Here is an 18595-nt window from a genome sequence, read left to right on the forward strand (position 1 = left end):
ACACACATATATATGCATGATTTTTTTATTGTGGTAACATATACATAAAATTTACCATTTTAACCGTTTTAAACTGTACAATCAGTAGCATTAAATACCTTCACATCGTTGTGCAACCATGTGTTTTGTTTTTTTTTTCAATCCCTCACAGCCTGCACTTGAACAGTAACAGAAGCTGAGTCTACATAGACTCACTCAGTGCATGTGAATAAAGAAGGCTTTGTTCAAACAGCTACTGTGCCTGCCCCACCCCCACCCCCCCAGCACAATTCCTTGACACAATAGGTGCTCAATAAATGTAAAATGAACCACCAGCCAAAGTTGCACTCTGGCAAGGAAACTGGACAGGGCCTTAAGACATGTTTAGGGCTCACAAAGTTGTTTTTGTTTTGTTTTGTTATATATTTTTTAAGTTTATTTATTTTGAGAGACAGAGAATTCGAGCAGAGGAGGCACAGAGAGAGGGAGACAGAGAATCCCAAGCAGGGATTCTCCTTGCCGACAGAGAGGAGCCCAGTGTGGGGCTCGATCCCACAAACTGCAAGATCATGACCGGAGATGAAATCAAGAGTCAGAGGCTTAACCGACTGAGCCACTCAGGTGCCCCAAGTTCTTTTTGTGTTAGTTTTTAGCAAGGTGGTTCGAATAGGTTGGAACCTCATGCACAAAAGTCCATAATGTGGGGCAAAAACTAGACAGCTATGGCAAGTGTGGACCTGCGCTCTTGCTTGGCAGGGCCCAGCTTTTGCTGAGTAGCGGCTGCCCCTGTGGGCAGGGTGTGTGCTTCCCAGGTCATGCTGTCCCTTAGATTCCTTTCCTGGTCCCTTAGCCATTTGAGTTTCAGAGCCCTGCATTAGAGTCAGAGGAGCTGGGCTGGAGACCCACCCTCTTCAACTTACTAATGGGTCAGTCAGCCCTTTGAGTCTCCATACCCTCATCTGGAGAATGGAAAAGATGGCAGTGTCTTCACCAGGCTTCCGTGAAGGGCACTATGAGATGATGTATGTGACAGTATGTAAGGAAAGGCTATACACAAATACACTTTAAAAAGGAAAAGAGAGGGGTGCCTGGGTGGCTTGGTCGGTTAAGCGTCCAACTTTGGCTCAGGCCATGATCTCACCATCCATGAGTTCGAGCCCCGCGTCGGGCTCTGTGCTGACAGCTCAGAGCCTGGAGCCTGTTTCAGATTCTGTGTCTCCCTCTCTCTCTCTCTCTGCTCCTCCCCTGTTCATGCTCTGTCTCTCTGTCTCAAAAATAAATAAACGTTAAAAAAATTAAAAAAAAAAAAAAGAGAGAAAACGTCAAGGCTATCACACAAACATTAGCCCCATATCATGGGCCCCTTGCACCCATCGTTTTTTTTTTTTTTTTTTTATGTTTATTTATTTTTGAGAGAGAGAGAAAGAGAGCGCGCCTGCGCATGAGCAGGGGAGGGGCAGGAGGGCGGACAGAGGATCCGAAGCCGGTGCGTGGATAGCAGCGAGGGTGATGTGGGGCTCGAACTCGCCAACCATGAGATCCAAGCCAAAGTCAGAAGTTCAACTGACTGAGCCCCCCACTGGCACCCCCACTCCTTTCGTGCTTGCACTGAGGATGTATGGAGGCATACTCACCTGGGAAGACACGGGCATCTGTAAAAGCTAGGGCACTACCTGGTCAGCACGCGGCAGCCGGCAGGTACCCCCAGATATCAGTCCGCCATCGGAGGGCTTGCACAAAGTCCCCGCCCGGGTGTGACACAGCTGAGAGCCAGTCACACAGGCATCTTCCGTCTGAGCGCCCTTCATGCACCACACAGTGGCCCCACAGGCATCTGACCACATTACACATCAGAGCAGAAATTCACTGTGCATTTGCCACATCTGAAAACCGGCTCCTAGGACGGGGGGTTGGCATCAGAGCACCGCTGATTTCCCATCTCCTCCCTTCCCTTCCCTTCCCTTCCGAGCTGGGGCTTGGTTTCTGTGGTGACCTTTCCACCCCACAAGCCAGAGGAAATGAGGTCTCTTCCCCTTTAAGCCCCTTTTACAAACTCTCTCACAATTCACCTCAAAACTCAGGTCAACTGTGTTTCATTAGAAGCACCCTGATAGTGAAAAAGAACTCAAGGCAGGCAATAAATAGAAAGGTAAGTCAGGTGATATGGTTTTGAAATAAAACAAGTTTATGTGGTAACCGGTTCCAGATTGCCTTACAGTCTTGCTTGGCAGGTAGAGATTTATTCCTGATAGCGAACCAGATGTCACACTTGCTCTTCTAAGACATTTGCTTTTATCTGCAGCAGTTCCTGATGGAAGAGACACAAAAGACTAGAGCCTTGTTTAAGCACGGAGTAGCGTGTTTGCATCCTGACACCAGAAAGGATCTGATCATCTGAGAGCTTCCAGTCTAGGTCTTAACAGCTTTCAAAAATCAAACACGTTCAAACAAAACAATACAAAGCAAAAGCCCTGAGAGGCAGTTGCACATTTTGCAATCACTTGTGTAAAGAGATAGCATGTCTGTGGTACAAGAACCACCTACAATAAGGGATATGTGGTTTGGCTCTTCTAGAGGAAAACAAGCCTTCCACAAATTGGCGACCGGTTTTGCAGAAAACATGAAGTCATTTCACAACATGACATGGTAACGAAGAACCAGAAACTTCTGTGAGACTCATTTTAGCCAGGAGCGGCAGCCTTCTCCACACCAGGGCTCTCGGCCGCATCCTGTCCTGGCCTTTGCTGCGCCTCCCTTCCCGCCTCCTCTCCATGGCACAGTTTTTGGATGAGCGAATGTAAGTGCTCAGGTTCTTTGGCAAGTCAAACCAACCGACTGCCACCCGGTTTAAGTGAAACATCACAGCCTTCAGAACCTCAGCAACACTAATCCACGGACCTTCCCTCCAGACCCCTGCCATCAACAGGAATCAGATCCCGACTCCTGGCCTTGGGGACTCCTAGCTCAAAATCTAGACAGAGACGGTTCCCGCTTGGCTCACATGCCCGTACGCTCCAGGCAGCTCAGTCCAGGTAGGAGGGTCTCATGTGAGTGTTCAGAGGCTGGGGAATGTGCAGTGGGAGTGGGTCATGAGCTGGCCTGATACTCAGGGAGGAATCCCTCACTTTACAAGACTTGGCTTTTTTTTTTTTTTTAAGTTTAGTTTGGAGTGAGAGAGAGAGAGCTCCCATGTGCATGTGGGGGGAAGGGGCAGAGAGAGAGAGGAGAGAGAGAATCCCAAGCAGGCTCCGTGCTGTCAGTGCAGAGCCCAACGAGAACCATGAGATCATGACGTAAGCCGAAATGAAAAGTTGGATTCCTAACCGACTGAGCCACCCAGGTGCCCCTACATGACTTGACTTTTATGAGCGGCTGTGGTAGGGGTGGGGGGAGTTCTGTGGACTGAGTCCCAGGGAGAGTCATTATATAAGGGGGATGGGGCTGTGGTTGGGAGGAAATTGTTTTGGTTTTCTGTTGCTGCCATAACAAATCACCACAAACTTAATGGTTTAGAACAACACAAATGTGCTGTCATACGGTTCTGGAGGTAAGAATTCTAACAACTGGTCTCACTGCACTGAGATCAAGGTATTGGCAGGGCCAAATTCCTTTCTGGAGCCTCTAGAGGAGACTACTTCTTTGCCTTTTCTGGCTTTTTTTTTTTAATGTGAAATTTATTGTTAAATTGGTTTCCATACAACACCCAGTGCTCATCCCAACAGGTGCCCTCCTCAATGCCCATCACCCTGCCTTTTCTGGCTTCTGAGGCCACAAGCATTTCTTCCCTTGTAGCATCTTCCACTATCCTTAAAAGCCAGCAATGTTGCCTCTCTCTGACCTCTTTTCTGTTACCACAACTCTTTCTCACTGAGGACAGAAGGGAAAGTGTCTTCACGTTTAAGGACTATGTGATTAGATTGAATCCACCTGGATGATTCAGGATGCCCTCCCTCTTCTCAAAGTCCTTAACTTTAATCATATTCACAAAGTCTCTTGTTATGGGTTGAATTGTGTCCAAATTCATATTTTGAAGTTGTAAACCCAAGAATGTGAACTTACTTGAAGATAGGGTCACAGCAAATGTAATCAGTTAAGATTAGATCATTCAGGTGGTTCTTAATTCAACAAAAAGGGTGTGTGTATCAGAAGGGGGTGGGGGCACCTGGGTCGCTCAGTCGGTTGAGCCTCTGACTTCAGTTTAGGTCGTGATCTCGAAGTTCATGAGTTCAAGCCTTGCATCGGGCTCTCTGCTATCAGCACAGAGCCCACTTCAGATCCTCTGTTTTCCTCTCTCTCTAAACAAACAAATGTTTAGAAACCAGTGGGGGTGGAATTTGGACACAGACACCCACAGAAGGAGAAACACGGGGAGGAGACAGCCACCTATACAAGCCAAGGAGAAAGGCCTGGAATAGATCTCTCCCTCACAGCCTTTAAAAGAAACCAACCTGCTGATGTCTTGATTTTGATCTTCTAGCCTTCAGAACTGCGAAAGAATACATTTCCGTTCAAGCCACCCAGTTCGTAGTACATGGTTATGGTGACCTTACCAAACAAACGTATCTCTTTTGCCATGTAAGGTATCATATTCACTGGTTCTGGGGATTAGGACATGGACATCTTCCGGAGGGCCATTATTCCACTTACCACACGTTTGAACAGTGGATCGTAGCCAAATGGTATTAACTTCACTTTGTCTTGGGACTAAGCTCAGAAGTTCCTGTACCATGAATGAAATAATGGATTGGACCACAGGCTTGTTGCTCACAAACGCTCTGCACGCATGAGAGCGGACTCAAAACAATAGGTCTTTGCATGGGAACATTGTCCAACTTCAGGCACTCTGGTTTTTGTAAACCACAATGCAAGGTACTGGCATTTATTGCCATTTTTGAAGGGCAGACATTGTGTTAGCAGAATCCAGTGAACTGGACATTGGTACCTTTTTTTCTTAGAACAAATAAAAACATGTGGGAATGACATCAGCAAAATGGTGGAATAAGAGTCGTCTTCTGTGTTCTCCCCGCAAAACAGCAAGTTTGACAATCACCCACAGAGGAGAATGCGTTTGTGGCAGTCCAGGAGTCCAGCAGAGAAGTTCCAGCAAACCACTGGAGCAAAAAACAACCAGATTGGATGCAATGAAGAGGGTGACAGAAACAGTTTCGTTTTACCTATGCCACCCCTCCCCCAAGGCACAGATATAGATCAATGCCAAGGTAGACCTTTTAGATCTGTGGCTTCTTTCAATGGGGAAACTGAGAGTGTGTGAATGAGTACCTGGCTTCCCAGCCATCTGTAATGCTACTAAAAAGGCCCACTTCTCTCTCACCCCATCCAGAGTACAGAGGCATGCTGCACAAGTCAGGGGCAGAGAGTGGCTGGGAGAACAGCAGACAGGGCTCTTAGAGGGCATCAGAAAGACACGGATCTTACCAACCACTCTGCGGAATTCATCAGGAAGCAGGCCCACAAGCTGCGGGGGATGTTTCATTTGAGGATTCCCCCCAGATGGCCCTGGGGGTTCCTGAACACTCCGTTTACCTCCCTTACACACACCGCACCCTGTGGCTGGCTGGCTGTGTGTGTTCCAAGAGCGGGGAGTATGAGCCTTTGTAGACAGCTGGCGAGCACGGGCAGAAAGCCGGCCCTGACTCTGAAAGCCTGGGAGAACAGAGGGGCGCCTGCAGGGCTCAGGCACTTAAGACTCTAGATTTTGGCTCAGGTCATGATCTCACGGTTTGTGAGTTTGTGCCACGCGTCAGGCTGAGCTGACAGTGCAGCGCCTGCTTTGGATTCTCTCTGTCTCTCTCTCTCTCTGCCCCTTCCCCCACTCAAAAAAGAAAGAAAGAAAGAAAGAAAGAAAGAAAGAAAGAAAGAAAGAAAGGAAGAAAGAAAGAAACTTAAAAAAAAAAACATTGGGAGAAAACACACTAACGAGCATTTAGCACCATTCTAGGGAAAACAAGAGAAACATACACACGATCTTAAGAAATCCCCCTAAGAGGGAACAAGAAATGAGGAGCATGTATATCCATAGAAAAGGTCTAAGAAAGCCTCAGAATCCTTAGCAGAACTGGCAGCATGTATTTCTTTCCCAAAGCCATTCAATAAAGACTACAGAAGGTAATTGTTTCTTCAGATGTGAAGACAGCAATGCAAGGCTCCAAGGAATATGAAAAATCAAGGAAATGAAGAAAATCATCCCATTTACGATGCTATCAAAACAAAATACGAATGGGTGCCTGCATGGCTCAGTTGGTTAAGCATCTGACTCTTGATTTTGGCTCAGGTCATGATCTCATAGTTCATGAGTTCGAGCCCCACATCGGAGTCTGTGCTGACCATCCAGAGCCTGCTTGGGATTCTCTCTCTCTCTCTCTCTCTCTCTCTCTCTCTCTCTCTCTCCCCCCCTCCCTCTGCCCCTCCCTGGTTCACACACATTCTTTCTCTCTCTCTCTCTCTCTCTCTCTCTCAAAATAAATAAATAGGCATTAAAAAAACCAATAAAATACTTAGGAATAATTTTAATAAGGAGGTGAAAGACCTGCACCCTGAAAACTATGACATTTAATGAAAGAAATAGAGGAAGACAGAGTAAATGGAAAGATATCCCATGCTCATGAATTGGAAGAATTAATATTGTTAAATGTCCACCCACACTCCTCAGAGTAATCTATAGATTCAATGCAACCTTATCAAAATTCCATTGACATTTTCAAAGGTATAGAAAAAATAATACTAAATTTCATATTCATATCCACAAAAGACCCTGAATAGCCAAAGCAATCCTGAAAAAGAACAAAGCTGGAGGAATCACACTTCCTGATTTCAAACTACATTATGAAGATATAATAATTACAGCAGTATGGTACTGGTATAAAGATAGACACACAGATCAATGAAGCAGAATAAAGAGCCCAGGCAGAAGTCCATGCATATGCAGTCAACAAATCTTTGAGAAGGGCACCAGGAACACATAGTGGGGAAAAGAACAATCTCTTCTATTACTGGTGCTGGGAAAACTGGACAGCTACATGGGAAGGAATAAAACTGGACTCCTATCTTACACCATACACAAAAATCAACTCAAAATGGATTAAAGACTCGAACATAAGACCTGAAACCATAAAACTCCTAGAATATAGGAGAAAAGCTCCTTGATGTTGGTCTTGGCAATGACTTTTTTTTTATTTGACACCAAAAGCACAGGCAACAAACCAAAAATAAACAAGTGGGACTACATCAAACTAAAAAGCTTCTGCACAATAAAGGAAACCATCACAATGAAAAGACAACTTACAGTAATGGGAAAAGATATTTGCAAACCATATATCTGATAATGGGTGAGTATCCAAACTAACAACTTGATAGCAAAAAAAAAAAAAAAAAAAAAAGATTTAAAAAAAAAAGAAAAACAAACAAAAACCAAATAATCCAATTTAAAAATGGGCAAAGAATTTGACAATTTTCCCAAATTTGACATAAAAATGGCCAAAAGGTACATGAAACAATGCTCAAGATCACTAATCATCAGGAAAATGTAAACTAAAACCACACTGAGATACACCTCATATCTGTTAGGATGGTTTTTATCAAAAAGACAACAGATAAAAGTATTGGCAAGATTGTGGAGAAAAGGGAACCACTGTGTATTGTTGGTAGGAATGTAAATTGGTACACTGATTATGGCAAACCATATGCAGGCTCCTTAAAATTTACTACATGATCTACTGTAGTAGATTATAGTAATTCAAACTACTGCGAACTACTATATGATCCAGCAATGTCACTTCTGAGTATGTATCTGAAGAAAATGAAATCAGGATCTCAAAGAGAAATCTGCACTCCCATGCTCATTGCAACATCATTCACATTAGCTAAGATATGGAAACAATCCGAGTGTCCTTCAACAAATCAATGATTAAAAAGGTGTGGTATATACGTAGAATGGAATAATAGCCATGAGAAAGAAGGAAATCCTGCTGCTTGCAACAGCAGGGATAAAAATAGAAGACATTATGCTAAGTGAAATTAGCCAGACCAAAATAGACAAATACTCTATGGTCTCACTCACCTGTGGAATCTTAAAAAAAAAAAAAAAAAAAAGTTGAACTCCTAAAAGAGAGAATAGAATGGTGGTTACCAGGGGCTGCTGGAGGTTGGAGAAGATAAGAGATACTGGTCAAAGGTTCTAAGCCTCCAGTTATAAGATGAATAAGCTCTGGGGATGTAGGGACAGCATGGTGACTATAGTTAATAATACTGTGCTGTGTACTTGAAAGTTGATAAGAGAAGAGACCTTAAGCATTCTCACCACACATACAAAAAAAGTAACTATGTAAGGGATGAAAGTGTTAATTAATTTGATTGTGGGAATCATTTCACAAAGTATATGTATGTCAAATCATCGTGTTTGGACACTTTAAATATGTGTAATTTTATTCGTCAATTATGCGTCAATAAAGCTGAAAATATGTTGTCAAAACCTTGACTTGCCAAATCTGAGTAACTGGTTATAGGGATTCAGAACTGTCTACTCTTTTTTTGTGTTTTTAAAACAAGAAGTTTTTAAGAGTAAATTAAAAGAAAAAAATCTTGATGTACTAAGTCACCCTCCAATGTGAGTTCACCATAAGAGAAGTCACCTCCCCAAACCATGACAGACTCTTAAATACAGGGAACAAACTGATGGTTGGCCGGGGGGGGGGGGGGGGGGGTGGAATGGGGTATGGGCATTGAGGAGGGCACTCGATGGGACGAGCACTGGCTGTTGTATGTAAGAGATGAATCAGAGGAATCTACTCCCAAAGCCAAAAGCACACTATATACACTATATGTTAGCTAACTTGACAATAAATTATATTTAAAAAAAAAGAAATCTCCTCCCCTCCACTATGCTGAGCAAATGTCCCTCACCAGCCCCCCTGCTCACACACGTGGACCAGGCAGAGCTCAGCGAGGACCTGCTCCCCAGCAGGTCACTGCTGCTGCTTGTTGGTTTAGGCTGGCCACCAGAGAGCAAAAAATAAAGTAAAATAATAATTAGACATGAGAAACAACATAGATTAACCAGAAAAGTAAATCTGTGACTAACAATAAACTAACAGGTTCATGCTCATTGCAGAAAGTGTTCACCGTGCCCCATTTCCCCTGCCACTACCTCAACACATTCTTGTCCTTTTGCACCTGGACAATGCCACACTCCTAGTGGTTACCTGTTTGCAGCCTCTTTCTTCCTGCCCTTCATCCTCCAGCTGCTGCACTTGTAATCAGAAAAAGAAAAGAAACACACGCGCACACACACACAGAGTTGACGGTGTTATTCACCTGCTTAGGCTTAAAGGCATCCAGAGGCTCCCCATTACCCATAAAGTCCAAGTTTCTAACTGTGGAGTACGAAGCCCACACCAGGTGGGTCCAGTCGGCATTTCCAACCTCATCTTTCACTGCTCTACACATCAATGTTTCTCAAAGTATGGCCGCTGAGCACCAGAATTAGCATTCTGGGGTGCTTGTGAAAAATCCCAGTCCTATTGATTCAGAGTCTTTTGACAAGCATTCAAAGCAATTTTTATGCAAACATAGCTGGAGGCTGCTAATCTCAAGTCACTGTACTCTTTCCCTCTGTCTCATGTGCCCTTCTCCTCCTTGTCCACTTCTTCTTTTAGGGCACTCTTCCTATAGCATCTTCTCTCTCTAGTAAGCCAAATAAATTGCCCCCCTATCTCTATTCCCTTAGCGCTTCACACAGATCTCATAATACAGCTTTGTTTCACAGATGTTTGCTACAGATCTGTCTCTCCTGCTGGATTATAAATTCCTTGCCATTAGGAACCATGTCTTATTCATCTTTTCCCCCCTGAGTGACTATGCAATTTCTTTGTTTTTACAATGGGAAATGTGTAACTCACCACGTTTCCCTTTCCCCCTGGCCACCTAATGTACTTAGAGCCAAATTCACAGCTCAAGTATAACGATTATACTTGGCCGTGTATCTGTGTCCTCTTTTCCCCCTAGACTTGACCTATTTTAATTTATATTTCCCTTGCTCTGAGTTTTAAAACCTGTATTTGACCATTTTATTTTATATGTTTCTGCTACAAGCCACCTCAGATCCTTTCTGGAACAAGGTGAGAGAGAGATAAATTATTCATCTCACTATTCCTACCACCCAGGCCAGTGTCTGGCAGATAGAAAATACTCAATAACTGTTTGTTAAATTTAATCAAAGGAATAAAGTTATGTGGATTCTGTGACAGCTATTTTACTCATCACTTAGAACACTTTTTGCTTACTTCTGATTTTGATCACAGTGCTCAAGAGCTAAAGCTACTGGAAGAATGCCTGATGGACAAGTGCCTGTAACTGTTACAAAAGTCACTTGATTTCAGCAATCTGATTATCTTAATTTTCTACCTTGATCCACGGGCAACACTTTTAGGAGCTCACGCTGCTCATCAACTCTATAATCTATGACTAATGTTAAAATATAGTGAACAGGGGCACCTGGGTGGCTCAGTTAGTTAGGTGTCCGACTTCAGCTCAGGTCATGATCTCGCGGTTCGTGGGTTTGAGCCCCACATCAGGCTCCGGGCTGGTGGGGCAGAGCCTGCTTGAGATTCTCCCTCTCTCCCTCTCCCTCTCTGCCCCTTCCCCATTTGTACTTTCTCTCTCTCAAAATAAGTAAATAAACTTTAAAGAAAAGAATAAAAGATAGTGAACCGGTAGAAATCCACCAGGAACTGAGAAGGGAAAGGACAGTGTGTCTCTGAGCGGGGAGAGTTGTCAGAGGAGATGGCACAAGGATGGAGCCAAGAACAGGACACAGGACACTGAGGAGGGTGTCTTGGAGACAGGGAGGCACACAAGGAAATGGCGGTAGACCATGTGTGGAAAGCCCAAGGGGATATGCAAGACTTCTGCTTGCTGAAGACATGCAGTTGTCCTGTCCCTAGGAGCTGCTGCTGGAAAATGAGTGTCCTGAAGCACATTAAGACGATGTCAACATCAAAACACTGCATAATAAAACCAAGAAAGAAGCTAAAAAATTGGAGAAAGGAAAAAAAGTCATTTTTTCTACTTATGTTTCTTCCATTTACATCTCATGTTTCCTTCAGAAAAGTCATCTTTCCCATCTGTATGTGTCTTATCTGAAGAAATAATAGCAGCACCCAAGTCTCTCTAAATTGGAGATCTTATTTTCCCTGGGAAACACATGAACATGTGTAGTCTTGACTTTCAGTTGTCACCTCAACTTTCTACACAAGTCCCTCATGCTGCCAGTTAACTATTTGCAAACCCCATTCTATTGGATCTTGTTTTTCTCTTGAAGAAAAATAAAGGGATGCTAACCTATTGGTGGTTACACATAACCAACCACATGTAAAACCACGTCTGATTTAAATTTGCTCCCGACATCTTTGTTTCAGTTAGAAACATCAGTTTAGTGTGTTTTCTCCATGAAAACCTGGAGGCACTGAGATAATTCTTTGAATAACATAAAGAAAGGTATTAGTATTAAACAGATTAAAACGGAAAGTTTGTAGGAATGGATTTGGTGACATTGTAACCATGTGACATGGGATGTGACAAAAATCCTCGCCCATTATAATAAAATATGGCTCTTTCCTCAAAAAAAGTGAAACTAACAGAGAAACTTGGCCCATGCTCTAGCTGAGCTGATGGGCTCGGAAACCTTGGGTAAGTCATTCGTCTTGGTAACCTCCGATTCTTCATATGTAAGAAAATAACCAAACCTACACGACAGAACTTTTACAAGAAATATAAATCAGGTCATGTTGCGGTTTCTCAAGCTTTTGAAAATGTGTCTTCCCCCAAAGATTTGGATTTAAAAGTAAAAACAAAACAAAACAAAAAAAGTGGGACCCAGGATTCTGTACTAAAAAGATCTTCAGGTAATTCTGATATACACTTGAAATAATCTACACACTAATAAAATGTAGGTTAAATTCTTTTAAATTGTTAAACTGCTATAGAAATATAAAATATCATTACTAATAAGTAATGAGGAAATCTAAAAATCTCATTCAATTCATATTCAAAGACTAGTCTTCCAGTAGCACACCCTCTTGGGCCCTGGCCACTAGGATGTATCAGACACCTGAAGGGCCAGTTTGAGCACAGCAGCCCCATGTGATCTGTCTAAGGGCCATGTCAGGGTCAAGCAACAGAAACAGGAAGAAAACCACAGCAAAACACATCATAATCACATTACGGAATACCAACGATAAAAAGAAAATGTGAAAAGCAGCCAGGGATGTAGAGTGGGAGGAGGAGTAGAGAAACAAACTAGATACAGAGGAACAAAAATAAGAATTACGGCAGACTTCTCATCAGAAGCGGTATATGCCCAAAGACAACAGAGCAACAACTTAAAAGTGCTGAAACGAAGGGGTAGCTGGCTGACTCAGCAGGTGGAGCACGTCACTCTTAATCTCAGGCTGTGAGTTCAAGCCCCACGTGGGGCCTAGAGCTTCCTTAAAAAAATATAAATAGAAAACTAATAATAATTCAAGAAATAAATTACTGAAACAAGAAACCATCAGCCTAGTATTGTATCCCGGTAGGAATTTTTTTCAAAACTGAGAGAAAAAAAAAAGACTTTATTCAGAAAAATAAAGCCTGGGAGAATACATTACCAGCAGATTAGCATCACAAACTTAAGCCAGTTCATACCACTTCACACAAACTGATTGCTAAATATTTAGGAATTTTGCAAATTGATTGTTAAAATGTTAGCAGCTTAAAATTGGTAATGATGGGAGAATTTACACCATGGAAATCAGCAAACACTACAAATCAGGGCTCTTTTTTATTTTGCAGAGAGCAACTTTACCAGCCCATCACTGAGGACAAGAGTATAAAGGTAATCCTTCAAACAAAAGAAACATGGTACCAGATAGAAATTTGGATCTGTACAAAGGAATTAAGGGCAACAACTATGTGAGTAAACATAAAACATTTTTCTTAATTTTAAAATCTCTTTAAAAGATAGTCAACTATTTAAGTAGTGAAAATGACTAATATTTGTAGAGGTAAAATCGATGACAAAAGTGGTATAAAGGATGGGAAGAATAAAAGGAAAATGTGCTTTTGTAAGAAGCTTGAGCCACATGTAAATGGTATGGTAGTTGAAGGCAGACAGTATTTAGTTGAAAATGAATATGTATTATAAACTGTACATAAGTTGAAAGTGTGATATTGTGTAAGTTGAAAATGGATATTGTAAATTGTATAGTTATCACACATAGACACACGAACTCAAAGAGGTGTAGCTAACTAAGTCAACGGTGCAAATGGAGATAAAATTATTAAAAATGCTTGATTAGTTCTAATGAAGACAGAAAAGAAGACAACGGGAAGATAGAAGGGATGGGGTGATGAAAATTTTCTATCTCATGACTGTAGTCATTACATGACTATATATGTTTGTGAGAAGTTACAAATCACACTACCTGGTGAGTTTTGTTATATATAAACTATACATCAATAAATCTGATAGAAGAGGGAGGCAGAGGAGGAGAAGGAGGCAGAGGAGGAGGACTACCACCACCAAGTAGGAGAGTTACACTACCTGAGGGCAAGACACACTATAAAGCTATGGTAACCAAGATGGTGTATTGAGGTACAGTTAGCTCAGTGTCTGACTTCAGCTCAGGTCATGATCTTATGGCTCTGAGTTCAAGTCTCCCAACGGACTCTGCACATGTGCAAAAGACAGGGTGGTATTGGTGAAAAGGTAGGCCTAGAGATTGTCTGGCTATAAGGAACTCATCCCCACTAGGCCTACGCAGCGTGGTGGTACATGCTATGGACCACGGATTAATATATGTTCACGACTTCTGTTTTTTAAAGGAAGAATGGGAGGTCTAACTATCACACCATTCTTTGTCCAACAGAAATAAAGGTCAACAGTTTTGACTAGAAAGATCCACAGATGACAGTGATTATCTAGTCTACCCTGCAGGGGTACTGGACATCTAGAGCTACAAGGGTATATAGGTTTATAATGTAGAGAGCCTTCCTGAGAATGAGGTGAATTTACAGGGATGCAGAGCTAGAAACAGAGGGAGGGACAGAGCCTTTTGTGTCATATTGGACTCCTAGATCTAGCTATACCTGAAGCCGGAATCTCTTTGGACTACCTGATTATTTAAACTAATAAATTCCTCTTCTGTCTAAGCAAATTTGAGTTGTAACAAAAGGAGTCCCGAATAATGTATGTGTGTGCTCTGCGGTGATAGTAAAGAAACATTAGCTTATGCACGTACTAACTGGGAGCCCTCTTTTAAAAGCTCTGGGCCCAGATTTCTCATTTCATAGTAGAAATAGTTAGATTAGGGCAGTAGTTTCTCAGAAGAGTTATACAGAGGTGAGACACCACAGTGACCTCATTGGGAAATGAGGGAGAGGCACAGAAGGGACCCTAGCATCTCTTTCAACTAAACCAGGAATAAAGGAATTATACATAGAGTTAGATTTGAAAAAATTTTCCTTTGCTTAAAAAAAAGCTATGTGATCTCTAGTTCCCCAAATTCCAAAGTTCTTCGTGGCTTTCTGAGAGGCCAATGAACCTAAGGCATTGCGTTACAGCACATCAGACTGCCTGGAGTCTGAATCCAGCTCTACCCCTTACTAATGGTGGGGCCTTGAACAAGTTTCTCTGTTGCTTGGTTTCTTCCTCAGTAAAACAGGAGTAATAGTAGTACCTACTTCCAAGAGTTGTTATGAGGGTGAATTGACAATATTTGTTAAACCCTTCCAACAATGCCTGGTACCTCGTACGTGCTCAATAACTGTTCACGTTGATGATGATAATGGTGATGATGATGGTGGTGATGGTGATAAGCCTGGAAGATCTCAGTGAATCTTGGGAATTCCCCCAAGGAGTGAGCTGAAAAAAGAGCAGAGACCCAAATCAGGCCGCCTGCTTATTCCCTGTAATGATGTCAATAGGTTAAGGGACTGAAAGCTCTGGTGTCTATTCTTTGTTTTCTAACTATAATCATGCTGTCTGTCTGGTCACAGCTAGCCCAAATGATAATTTTGTATGTGCGTAAGTAAAATATTTCCTGATTATATTAATAATGTATATGCAGTCATGAAAATTTGAAAAATTAATAGAAAAAGAAAATATTAAAGCATTTGTAATTCTACTACTGAAAGATAAACTCTATTAACATTTGAATCATTGCATATTTCAATTTGGAGTATTTTCTTCCAGGTTATCTTTTAGAGCATTTACAAAGAACATATAAATACATACAAGAAACTTTATATACGTGTGTGTGTACATGTGTGTATAGTTTTATGTCCTTCTTTTCTCAGATAAGGTTATGAGTAATTTTCCATGTCATTAAATATTCTTTGAAAACAACATATGACTTCTTAATAATTTACCATATGGCTTCACCATAATTTACTTAATAACTTACTTATAATTGGACCTTTCAAAAGTTTTTAGTTTGGGTCTAGTATAAATAATGCTGTGATAAACATCCTTGGGTATTTGTCTTGAGACATATTTGATTAAGATGTTATTCCTAAAGGTGGAATTTCTGAGTCTAAGCCTATATTTATAAGGCTTCTGACACATACTGTCAAATAGTCTTCCAGGAAGCTTACATCACTTTATTATTATTTTGATTACAATATATTACATGGGTCTTTCATGCCATGTTTTGTGAAGGACCAACATCCCATCACTTAAATAGTGTGGTCAAAGGGATTCTCATTATCACACTAATTCTGACTTCACTCTAGTCCTTGAACAATTAATGCTTTCTTTTTGAGATCAGTAGCCTGTGGTTCATTAAACATGAACATTTGAATTTAAGTGTGAAGGACAATATGAAAATATTTCTCACGCGTCTTTCATTCAAGCCGTGGAAACTTCAAGTAGGAGAATGTTCCAAGGAGACAATTCTGTGGCTGGAATATTGAGTTGTGAAAAAGCAAAATGGCATCATCTAGAATTCAAAATAATCTTTTTAAAGGCCTCAATTTCCCTAGAGCTATGCCTGTCCTGACTGACATTCCACTTCTCCATGAAACCAGAAAGTATAGCTGATGTGATGGTTTCTTGGCCTCCTTTTTCTCAGTGTCTCTTCACCAGTATTAACTGCATTTGTAACCTCAAGGAAACAAACAGAGGAGTGAATCTGATCATGTCCCCATTCTCCACCCTGCTTAAGGATCTTGTGTAAACCTCAGCATAACAAGCAGACTGCTGACAATCTGGACCCTACTGTTCCAACCCCAAAGACTGCCATCCTCTCCCATCCTTCTCTCAAATCATATCCATCTTCCCACCTTTTTTCAGCACCCACCTTGACCTTCCATGCCTCTATACCTGGGTGAGCTGTGTCCCCCTAGAAAAGTCTCCCCCCACAGAGCCTAGTAAATTTTAGTCATCCAATCAGATCCTTCCCCTGACTCCACAGCTCCAGTTCACAAGTACTAAGACCAAGATTCATACTTTTTTAGGTTCTTCTGGTTGTAAAGAATAGAAATCTAAGGTACCTCCAGTAATGGGGGGGGGGGGTGGAGGGGGGTTGTTCTTGGCGTATCTATTACATGGAGGTACTAGGTAAAGAAGCTCATGGAAACCAAGGAGTAGCACCTGCTCAAGATGCAAGACAGGCCTGAGATCCAAGTGTTTTTGTCTCTTCTTCAGTTATAAGAGCCAAGTGTCTCCATTCTTCTCTATTGTTATGGTGACTCCTAATCTTGCTGGCCCTGTACATCTTGCAGCCATGTGTCTGCTCCTTTTTCCTTTCTCCTCCCTGCCTCTCTGCATTAAAACTCTCTCTGCCTCCCCATTCAGAGTTACCTGAAATGGTTTCCTGAGGCATAGCAGAGCTTCTCAGACAAGACCATTTCACAGATATGTATCCATCCCCTGGATTGGCTGCCTTTGGTGGCCGCCCTGCCTTGGTCCAGTCCAGGGGCCATGCCATGTTTCAACCCCAGCCTAAGGCCCTGATTCCTGCAGCAGGGGAGTATGGGAGGGCAGTTACCCTTATAAAGGGATAAAGGGAAAGAAGGGCATGTCGCTGTACCACGTTGCTAATTTTGGCCCTAAGAGTATTACTTTTGTGGATAGAAGATAGGGCCATAGTTCTAATTTGCTTCATATGTTCTAAAGGAGATGATTTTATAGTCATCCTCCAAACAATGTCTGATCATCCATACAATACAATGTCCTGGAACAATGTCAGAGACTTTTGGAACTTTGTTTTATCTGTTCCTAGAACAATAAGCTGCTGCCCAGTGTACACTCAATCCCCAGCCTTTAAATGAGGCTTATCCATTTACACAGGAAGTGCTGTACCTAGAAAACAGCCTTGACCACAGCTCCAATAGCAGCTCTCCGCCCACCCCTACCTTTCATGCGCCTTCTGGAATGCCTTGGGTTAATTCTCCAGATCCCACCACTGTCCCCAAGCCATCCTCCTCCTTCCCATGACCCACGCTGCTGTGGCTCACACTTGCTGCTTGGCATAAGAGGTACCTCTCTCCTAGCCATGATACGCCAGTACCCCATCTCTACCCACCCTCTACCCCAGCCTTTCCCCTCGACCCTGAAGGGAGGAGATTCAAAATTTAGGGCAAAGCAGAGCAGTGATTTTAGTGAGCTTTTGGGTTGGACTGTGGCTGAGAAACCAACATATTCTGCTGACCTCAGAGATTGGTTTTGAGGACTAAATAAGATAACGTATGTAAAGTGCTTTGAGTTGCACCTGCACTTAATTATTACATCTTAGCATCTGGAATCCTCTTGGCAGCCTCCTGAGTTATTCTTCCTTTCAGAATGGGATCTGTTCTGTGGTGTAGTCCAGTTTATGCAGAGCAATTATATTCCCAAGTGAGGAGGGTAAAGCATTTAATTTAGAAAAAATCACCGACTATTGCTAGTAGTATTTAGTATTTGTTGAAAGCTTATTAATATCAGACTCTACATTTAGTGCTTTGCAATTTTTATGTAATTTATTCCTCATGAGGTAATTACTATCCTCACCCCACTTTACTAATGAGGAAATTAAGGCACAGAAAGATTAAAGAATTTACCCAGGCCCTCAGTCAGTAAGTATCAGTCAGTAGTCAAGCCAGACAGTCTCTTCTAGAGTCTGAATCTTCTGCTACTAAACCACGTTGTCTCCAATTAGAATAGCAAACATTTAAGCAGGAAATGGTCTTAGAAATCACCTTGCTTCTATCCCCTCATTCTACAGAAGGGAAACAGAGCCTGAGGCAAATGAAAGAGATTTTCCTAAGACAGCAAATCTTGTTAGAGGCACAAGATGAACTAAAACCCAGGACCCTGCTTTCATTTCATTGTGTTTCTCTCACTACTCCACTTTATAAGTTAATATTTTTTAGGCTAATTTTATTAGCATCTGCAGAAATGCTATCTTCAGATTCACTTTGCTTTGAGGGAGTTGTTTCTGTATCCTACTTATCAAAGTAAGCTTCCATATTTGGATATATTCTTGGGGCACCTGAATGTCTCAGGTCATGATCCCAGGGTCATGAGATAGAGCCCTGCATGTCGGACTCTGCACTGAGTGTGGAGCCTGCTTAAGATTCTCTC

The 18595-nt window shown here is 42.1% G+C and overlaps 1 long non-coding RNA gene across 1 annotated transcript in view; it reads right to left on the reverse strand.

Moving 5' to 3' along the window:
• Positions 1 to 4509: 4509 nt before the first annotated feature.
• The window catches only part of LOC132671813 (uncharacterized), a 35056-nt gene continuing 20970 nt past the window's right edge, over positions 4510 to 18595 (reverse strand). The window contains exon 5 of the long non-coding RNA XR_009607254.2: positions 4510 to 5090. This is a non-coding gene — a long non-coding RNA (uncharacterized LOC132671813). The remainder of the gene's footprint in view (positions 5091 to 18595) is intronic.

The sequence above is a fragment of the Panthera onca genome, chromosome C1 (assembly GCF_046562875.1).
Source record: "Panthera onca isolate mPanOnc1 chromosome C1, mPanOnc1 haplotype 2, whole genome shotgun sequence".
NCBI lineage: Eukaryota > Metazoa > Chordata > Mammalia > Carnivora > Felidae > Panthera > Panthera onca.